Source organism: Triticum aestivum, chromosome 3A (assembly GCF_018294505.1).
Source record: "Triticum aestivum cultivar Chinese Spring chromosome 3A, IWGSC CS RefSeq v2.1, whole genome shotgun sequence".
Classification (NCBI taxonomy): Eukaryota; Viridiplantae; Streptophyta; class Magnoliopsida; order Poales; family Poaceae; genus Triticum; species Triticum aestivum.
In genome coordinates this window covers 507505806-507514019 of record NC_057800.1, presented here as the reverse complement: position 1 = coordinate 507514019, position 8214 = coordinate 507505806, and positions in this window count along the sequence as shown.

Sequence of the window (8214 nt, the reverse complement as noted above, 5' to 3'; positions counted from 1 at the left end):
TAGGAGGTAACACGCAAGTCGCCTAGTACCTGCACAAACAAACAAGAACCTCACAACCAACGCGATAAAGGGGTTGTCAATCCCTTCACGGTCACTTACGGAAGTGAGATCTGATAGAGATGATAAGATAAATATTTTTGGTATTTTTGTTGTATAGATTGGAAAATAAGGATTGCGAAATAGAAATAGCAAGTTGATAGGAAAATAATATGATGGAAGATAGACCCGGGGGCCATAGGTATCACTAGTGGCTTCTCTCAAGATAGCAATTTCTACGGTCGGTGAACAAATTACTGTCGAGCAATTGATAGAAAAGCTCATAGTTATGAGAATTTCTAGGCATGATCATGTATATAGGCATCACGTTTGCGACAAGTAGACTGAAACGATTTTGCATCTACTACTATTACTCCACACATCGACCGCTATCCAACATGCATCTAGAGTATTAAGTTCATAAGAATAGAGTAACGCATTAGGCATGATGACATGATGTAAAGGGATAAACTCAAGCAATATGATATAAACCCCATCTTTTTATCCTCGATGGCAACAATACAATACGTGCCTTGCTACCCCTGCTGTCACTGGGAAAGGACACCGCAAGATTGAACCCAAAGCTAAGCACTTCTCCCATTGCAAGAAAGATCAATCTAGTAGGCCAAACAAAACTGCTAATTTGAAGAGACTTGCAAAGATATTAAATCATGCATAAAAGATTTCAGAGAAGAATAAAATATTGTTCATAGATAATCTTGATCATAAACCCACAATTCATCGGATATCGAAAAAACACACCGCAAAAAGAATTACATCGAATAGATCTCCAAGAGAATCGAGGAGAACTTTGTATTGAGATCCAAAGAGAGAGAAGAAGCCATCTGGCTAATAACTATGGACTCGTAGGTCTGTGGTAAAGTACTCACACATCATCGGAGAGGCTATGGTGTTGATGTAGAAGCCCTCCATGATTGATTCACCCTTCGGCGGAGCGCAGGAAAAGGCCCCAAGATGGGATATCACGGGTACAGAAGGTTGCGGCAGTGGAAATAGGGTTTCGTGGTGCTCCTGGATGTTTTCGGGGTATATGGGTATATATAGGAGGAAGAAGTACGTCGGTGGAGCTGTGAGGGGCCCACGAGGGTGGGGGCGCGCCTACCCCCCTGGGGCGCGCCCTCCTGCCTCGTGGCCTCCTCGCTTCTTTCTTGATGTCCACTCCAAGTCTCCTGGATCACGTTTATTCCAAAAATAATTCTCCTGAAGGTTTCATTACGTTTGGATTCTGTTTGATATTCCTTCTCTGTGAAACACTTAAATAGGCAAAAAAACAACAATTTGCACTGGGCCTTTGGTTAATAGGTTAGTCCCAAAAATAATATAAAAAGGTATATTAAAACCCATTAAACATCCAAAACAGATAATATAATAGCATGGAACAATCAAAAATTATAGATACGTTGGAGACGTATCAGTATTTGATACTGGTTCTATTGCTCATATTTGCAACTCGAAGCAGGGGCTACGAATTACACGAAGATTGGTTAAGGACGAGGTGACGATGGGAGTGGGAAATGGTTCCAAGGTTGATGTGATTGCCTTCGGCATGCTACCTCTACATCTACCGTCGGGATTAGTTTTAGACCTGAATAATTGTTATTTGGTACCAACGTTGAGCATGAACATTATATCTGGATCTTGTTTGATGCGAGATGGCTATTCATTTAAATCAGAGAATAATGGTTGTTCTATTTATATGAGTATTATCTTTTATGGTCATGCACCCTTGATGAGTGGTCTATTTTTGTTGAATCTCTATTGTAGTGATACACGTATTCATAATATTGAAGCTAAAAGATGCAAGGTTAATAATGATAGTGCAACTTATTCGTGGCACTGTCGTTTAGGTCATATTGTTGTAAAGTGCATGAAGAAACTCCATGCTAATTGGCTTTTGGAATCACTTGATTATGAATCACTTGATGCGTGCGAACCATGCCTCATGGGCAAGATGAATAAGACTCCGTTCTCCGGAACAATGGAGCGAGCAACTGAATTATTAGAAATAATACATACTGATGTATGCGGTCCGATGAGTGTTGAGGCTCGCGGCGGGTATCATTATTTTCTGATCTTCATAGATGATTTAAGAAGATATGGGTATATCTACTTAATGAAACATAAGCCTGAAACATTTGAAAAGTTCAAAGAATTTCAGAGTGAAGTGGAAAATCATAATAACTCGAAAATAAAGTTTCTACGATCTAATCGTGGAGGTGAAAATTGGAGTTATGAGTTTGGTCTTCGTTTGAAACAATGTGGAGTAGTTTCGCAACTCACGCCACCTGGAACAGCACAGCGTAATGGTGTGTCCGAACGTCGTAACCGTACTTTATTAGATATGGTGCGATCTATGATGTCTCTTACCGATTTACCGCTATCATTTTGGGGTTATGTTTTAAAGACAGCTGGATTAACATTAAATAGGGCACCATCTAAATTCGTTGAGATGACACCATATGAACTGTGGTTTGGCAAGAAACATAAGTTGTTGTTTCTTAAAGTTTGGTGCTACAATGCTTATGTGAAAAAGCTTCAACCTGATAAGCTCGAACCCAAATCAAAGAAATATGTCTTCATAGGATACCCAAAGGAGACTGTTGGGTACACCTTCTATCATAGATCCGAAGGCAAGATATTCGTTGCTAAGAATGCATCCTTTCTAGAGAAGAAGTTTCTCTCAAAAGAAGTGAGTGGGAGTAAAGTAGAACTTGATGAGGTAATTGTACCTTCTCCCTAATTGGAAAGTAGTTCATCGCAGAAATCAGTTCCAGTGATTCCTACACCAATTAGTGAGGAAGCTAATGATGATGATCATGAAACTTCAGATCAAGTTGCTATCGAACCTCGTAGGTCAACCAGAGTACGATCCACGTCAGAGTGGTACGGTAATCCTGTTCTGGAGGTCATGTTATTTGACCATGATGAACCTACGAACTATGAGGAAGCGAAGATGAGCCCAGATTCTGCGAAATGGCTAGAGGCCATGAAATATGAGATGGGATCCATGTATGAGAACAAAGTGTGGACTTTGGTTGACTTGCCCGATGATCGGCAAGCCATAGAGAATAAATGGATCTTCAAGAAGAATACTGACGCTGACGATAATGTTACTATCTACAAAGCTCGACTTGTTGCGAAAGGTTTTTGATAAGTTGAAGGAGATGACTACGATGAGACCTTCTCACCCGTAGTAATGCTTAAGTCTGTCCGAATCATGTTAGCAATTGCCGCATTTTATGATTCTGAAATTTGGCAAATGGATGTCAAAAATGCATTCCTTAATGGATATCTTAAAGAACAGTTGTATATGATGCAACCAGAAGGTTTTGTCGAACCTATAGGAGCTAACAAAGTGTGCAAGCTCCAGCGATCCATTTATGGACTCGTGCAAGCCTCTTAGAGTTGGAATATACGCTTTGATAGTGTGATCGAAGCATATGGTTTTATACAGACTTTTGGAGAAGCCTGTATTTATAAGAAAGTGAGTGGGAGCTATGTAGCATTTCTAATATTATATGTGGATGACATATTGTTGATTGGAAATAATACATAATTTCTCGATAGCATAAAAGGATACTTGAATAAGAATTTTTTCAATGAAAGACCTCGGAGAAGCTGCTTATATATTGGGCATCAAGATCTATAGAGATAGATCAAGACGCTTAATTGGACTTTCACAAAGCACATACCTTGATAAAGTTTTGAAGAAGTTCAAAATGGATCAGTCAAAGAAAGGGTTCTTGCATGTATTACAAGGTGTGAAGTTGAGTCAGACTCAATGCCCGACCACTGCATAAGATAGAGAGAAAATGAAAGGCATTCCCGATGCCTCAGCCATAGGTTCTATCATGTATGCAATGCTGTGTACCAGACCTGATGTGTGCCTTGCTATAAGTTTAGCAGGGAGGTACCAAAGTAACCTAGGAGTGGATCACCAGATAGCAGTCAAGAACATCCTGAAATACCTGAAAAGGACTAAGGATATGTGAGGGAGTCATGGATTAGGGGGTGTCCGGATGGCTGGACTATACCTTCGGCCGGACTCATGGACTATGAAGATACAAGATTGAAGACTTCATCCCGGATCCGGAAGGGACTTTCCTTGGCGTGGAAGACAAGCTTGGCAATACAGATATGTAGATCTCCTACCATTGTAACCGACTCTGTGTAACCCTAGCCCTCTCTGGTGTCTATATAAACTGGAGAGTTTTAGTCCGTAGGACGAACAACAATCATACCATAGGCTAGCTTCTAGGGTTTAGCCTCTATGATCTCGTGGTAGATCTACTCTTGTACTACCCATATCATCAATATTAATCAAGCAGGACGTAGGGTTTTACCTCCATCAAGAGGGCCCGAACCTGGGTAAAACATCGTGCCCCCTGCCTCCTATTACCATCCAACCTAGACGCACAGTTTGGGACCCCCTACCCGAGATCCGCCGGTTTTGACACCGACATTGGTGCTTTCATTGAGAGTTCCTCTGTGTCATCACTTTTAGGCCCGATGGCTTCTTCGATCATCAACAGCGATGTGATCCAGGGTGACACTTTTCTCCCCGGGCAGATCTTCGTATTCGGCGGCTTTGCACTGCGGGCCAATTCGCTTGGTCATCTGGAGCAGATCGAAAGCTACGCCCCTGGCCATCAGGTCAGATTTGGAAGTTTGAACTACACGGCCGACATCCGCGGAGACTTGATCTTTGACGGATTCGAGCCACAGCCGAGCGCGCCGCACTGTCATGATGGGCATGATTTAGCTCTGCCGCCGAACAGTGCCCTGGAGGCCGCACCCGTGTCTGCTCCGACCCCTAGCTCAGAGCCGATCACACCAACTGAGGATGGGTGGATAGACACCGCCTCGGGGGCTGCAATCTGTATGGTGATCGAGCCGAACACCAGCCCTATTCTCTGCGAATCCCGTGACTCCAAGGAGTCGGACTCCTCTCCAGGCTCCGAGCCCTCTACGCCCCGACCGATCGAACCCGATTGGGCGCCGATCATGGAGTTCACCGCCACGGACATCTTTCGGCACACGCCCTTCGGTGATATTCTGAATTCACTAAAGTCTCTCTCTCTATCAGGAGAGCCCTGGCTGGACTATGGTCGGCAAGGTTGGGATGTGGATGATGAAGAAATTCAAAGCCCACCCACCACCCACTTCGTAGCCACTGTCGATGATTTAACCGACATGCTCGACTTCGACTCCGAAGACATCGACGGTATGGACGCCGATGCAGGAGACGATCAAGAACCAGCGCCTATAGGGCACTGGAAAGCCACCTCGTCGTATGATATATACATGGTGGACACCCCAAAAGAAGGCAATGGCGATGGAACAGCGGAGGATGACCCCTCCAAGAAGCAGCCTAAGCGTCGGCGTCAGCAGCGCCGCTATAAATCCAGCCAAAACAAAAACGGTGATTCCGGCATGGGGGATAATAACACCCCGGACAGTGCCGAAGACAACCACCTCCAGCAAGATTCAGCATAGGAGGATAGAGAAGCCAGCCCTCATGAGAGAGCGGCAGACAGAGAGGTCGAGGACGATAATTATATGCCTCCCTCCGAAGAGGAGGCAAGCCTCGACGATGACGAATTTGTCATGCCGGAGGATCCCATCGAACAAGAGCGTTTCAAACGCAGGCTTATGGCCACGGCGAGCAGCCTCAAGAAAAAACAACAACAGCATAGAGCTGATCAAGATTTGCTAGCCGACAGATGGACTGAAGTGCTTGCGGCCGAAGAGTATGAACTCGAAAGCCCCTCCAAGAGCTACCCAAAGCGTAGGTTGCTACCCCAATTAGAGGAGGAAGCACCTAAATTACCAGCGCATGATGCGGCCGACCGGCCACCCCGTGGCCGCGACAGAGAGGCCTCTCGGCCCTCCACTCAAGCCGCACCCCGGTGCCGCTCAAAAAATACCAAGGCATGGGAAAATGCGCCAGACTTGCGAGACATATTGGAGGACAAGACAAGGCAAACAAGATTTATCTACGGATCACGTGGGCGCCCCACGGCACGAGACGGTACTCGTCACGCCGGATATAGTAAATCCGGCCGGGCCGAACACAGTAGACAAAGCTTGTTTGAGCCGCGTCATGATATAGCCCAGTACAGAGGCGCCGCACACCCACTATGCTTCACAGATGAAGTAATGGATCATCAAATCCCAGAGGGTTTCAAACCCGTGAACATCGAATCATATGATGGCACAACAGATCCTGCGGTATGGATCGAGGACTATCTCCTTCATATCCACATGGCCCGCGGTGATGACCTACACGCCATCAAATACCTCCCACTCAAGCTTAAAGGACCAGCTCGGCATTGGCTTAACAGCTTGCCAGCAGAATCAATTGGTTGTTGGGAGGACCTGGAAGCCGCATTCCTCGACAATTTCCAGGGCACTTATGTGCGACCACCATACGCCGATGACCTAAGCCACATAATTCAGCAGCCAGAGGAATCGGCCAGACAATTCTGGACACGGTTCCTAACCAAGAAAAATCAAATCGTCGACTGTCCGGATGCAGAGGTCCTAGCAGCCTTCAAGCATAACATCCGCGACGAGTGGCTCGCCCGGCACCTAGGACAGGAAAAGCCGAAATCTATGGCAGCCCTCACGACACTTATGACCCACTTTTGCGCGGGAGAAGACAGCTGGCTAGCTCGCAGCAATAACATGACCAAGAGCCCTGGTAATTAGGATACCAAGGACAGCGGTGGCAGGTCGCGTCGCAACAAGCAAAAGCGCCACATTAACGGTGACAATACTAAGGATACGGCAGTTAATGCCGGATTGAAAGGCTCTAAACCCGGTCAGCAGAAAAAGCCATTCAAAAGAAACACTCCGGGCCCGTCCAGTTTGGACCGAATACTTGACCACTCATGCCAGATACATGGCACCCCCGAAAAACCAGCCAATCACACCAACAGGGATTGTTGGGTGTTCAAGCAGGAAGGCAAGTTAAATGCCGAAAGAAGAGACAAGGGGTTGCATAGCGATGACGAGGAGGAGCCCCGGTCGTCGAACAACAGTGGACAGAAAGGTTTTCCCCCACAAGTGCGGACGGTGAACATGATATACGCAACCCACGTCCCCAAGAGGGAGCGGAAGCGTGTACTAAGGGACGTATACACGATGGAGCCAGTCGCCCCAAAGTTCAACCCATGGTCTTCCTGCCCGATCACTTTTGATCGAAGGGACCACCCCACTAGCATCCGTCATGGCGGATTTGCCGCATTGGTTCTAGACCCAATTATTGACGGATTTCACCTCACTAGAGTCCTTATGGACGGTGGCAGCAGCCTAAACCTGCTTTATCAGGATACAGTGCAGAAAATGGGCATCGATCCCTCGAGGATTAAACCCACCAGAACAACCTTCAAAGGCGTCATACCAGGTGTGGAAGCCAACTGTACAGGCTCAGTTACACTTGAAGTGGTCTTCGGATCTCCGGATAATTTCCGAAGTGAGGAGTTAATCTTCGACATAGTCCCGTTCCGCAGTGGCTATCATGCACTGCTCGGGCGAACCGCATTTGCCATGTTCAATGTGGTGCCGCACTACGCATACCTCAAGCTCAAGATGCCAGGCCCTCGAGGCGTCATCACGGTCAATGGAAACACCGAACGCTCTCTCTGAACGGAGGAGCATACGGCGGCTATCGCAGCGGAAGTACAAAGCAGCCTCTCAAGGCAATTCTCCAGTCCGGCCAATAAACGCCCGGACACCGTCAAGCGCGCCCGGGGTAACCTACAACAAGACCGCCTGGCATGTTCCGAGCAAGCGTAGCAATGCGGCCCCAACCCCATCCCTCGCGAACTTGCGAAACCAGTGTTGCGCATACATAACTACGCTCTAGACATACCATGGGCACAGGGGGAGGGGCACCATCACGACACACCCGAAACACGGCTTAAACCGCACTAGGGGCTGCCAATTTCTTAATTTTCTCTTATTTTTCAGGACTCCATTCTTCGGAAGGCTTTTCCAGCAGTACAATTGCCGCACAAACAATACAACCAGGGAAGCATAAAGGTACGCCGCACTACAGAACTCTAAGGTGGTCTCTATAACGAGCAGTATACCTGTTTCGCATAACATTCCGCAGCTCGCCCCTGGAAAGGACATATTTGACAGTCCCATCTT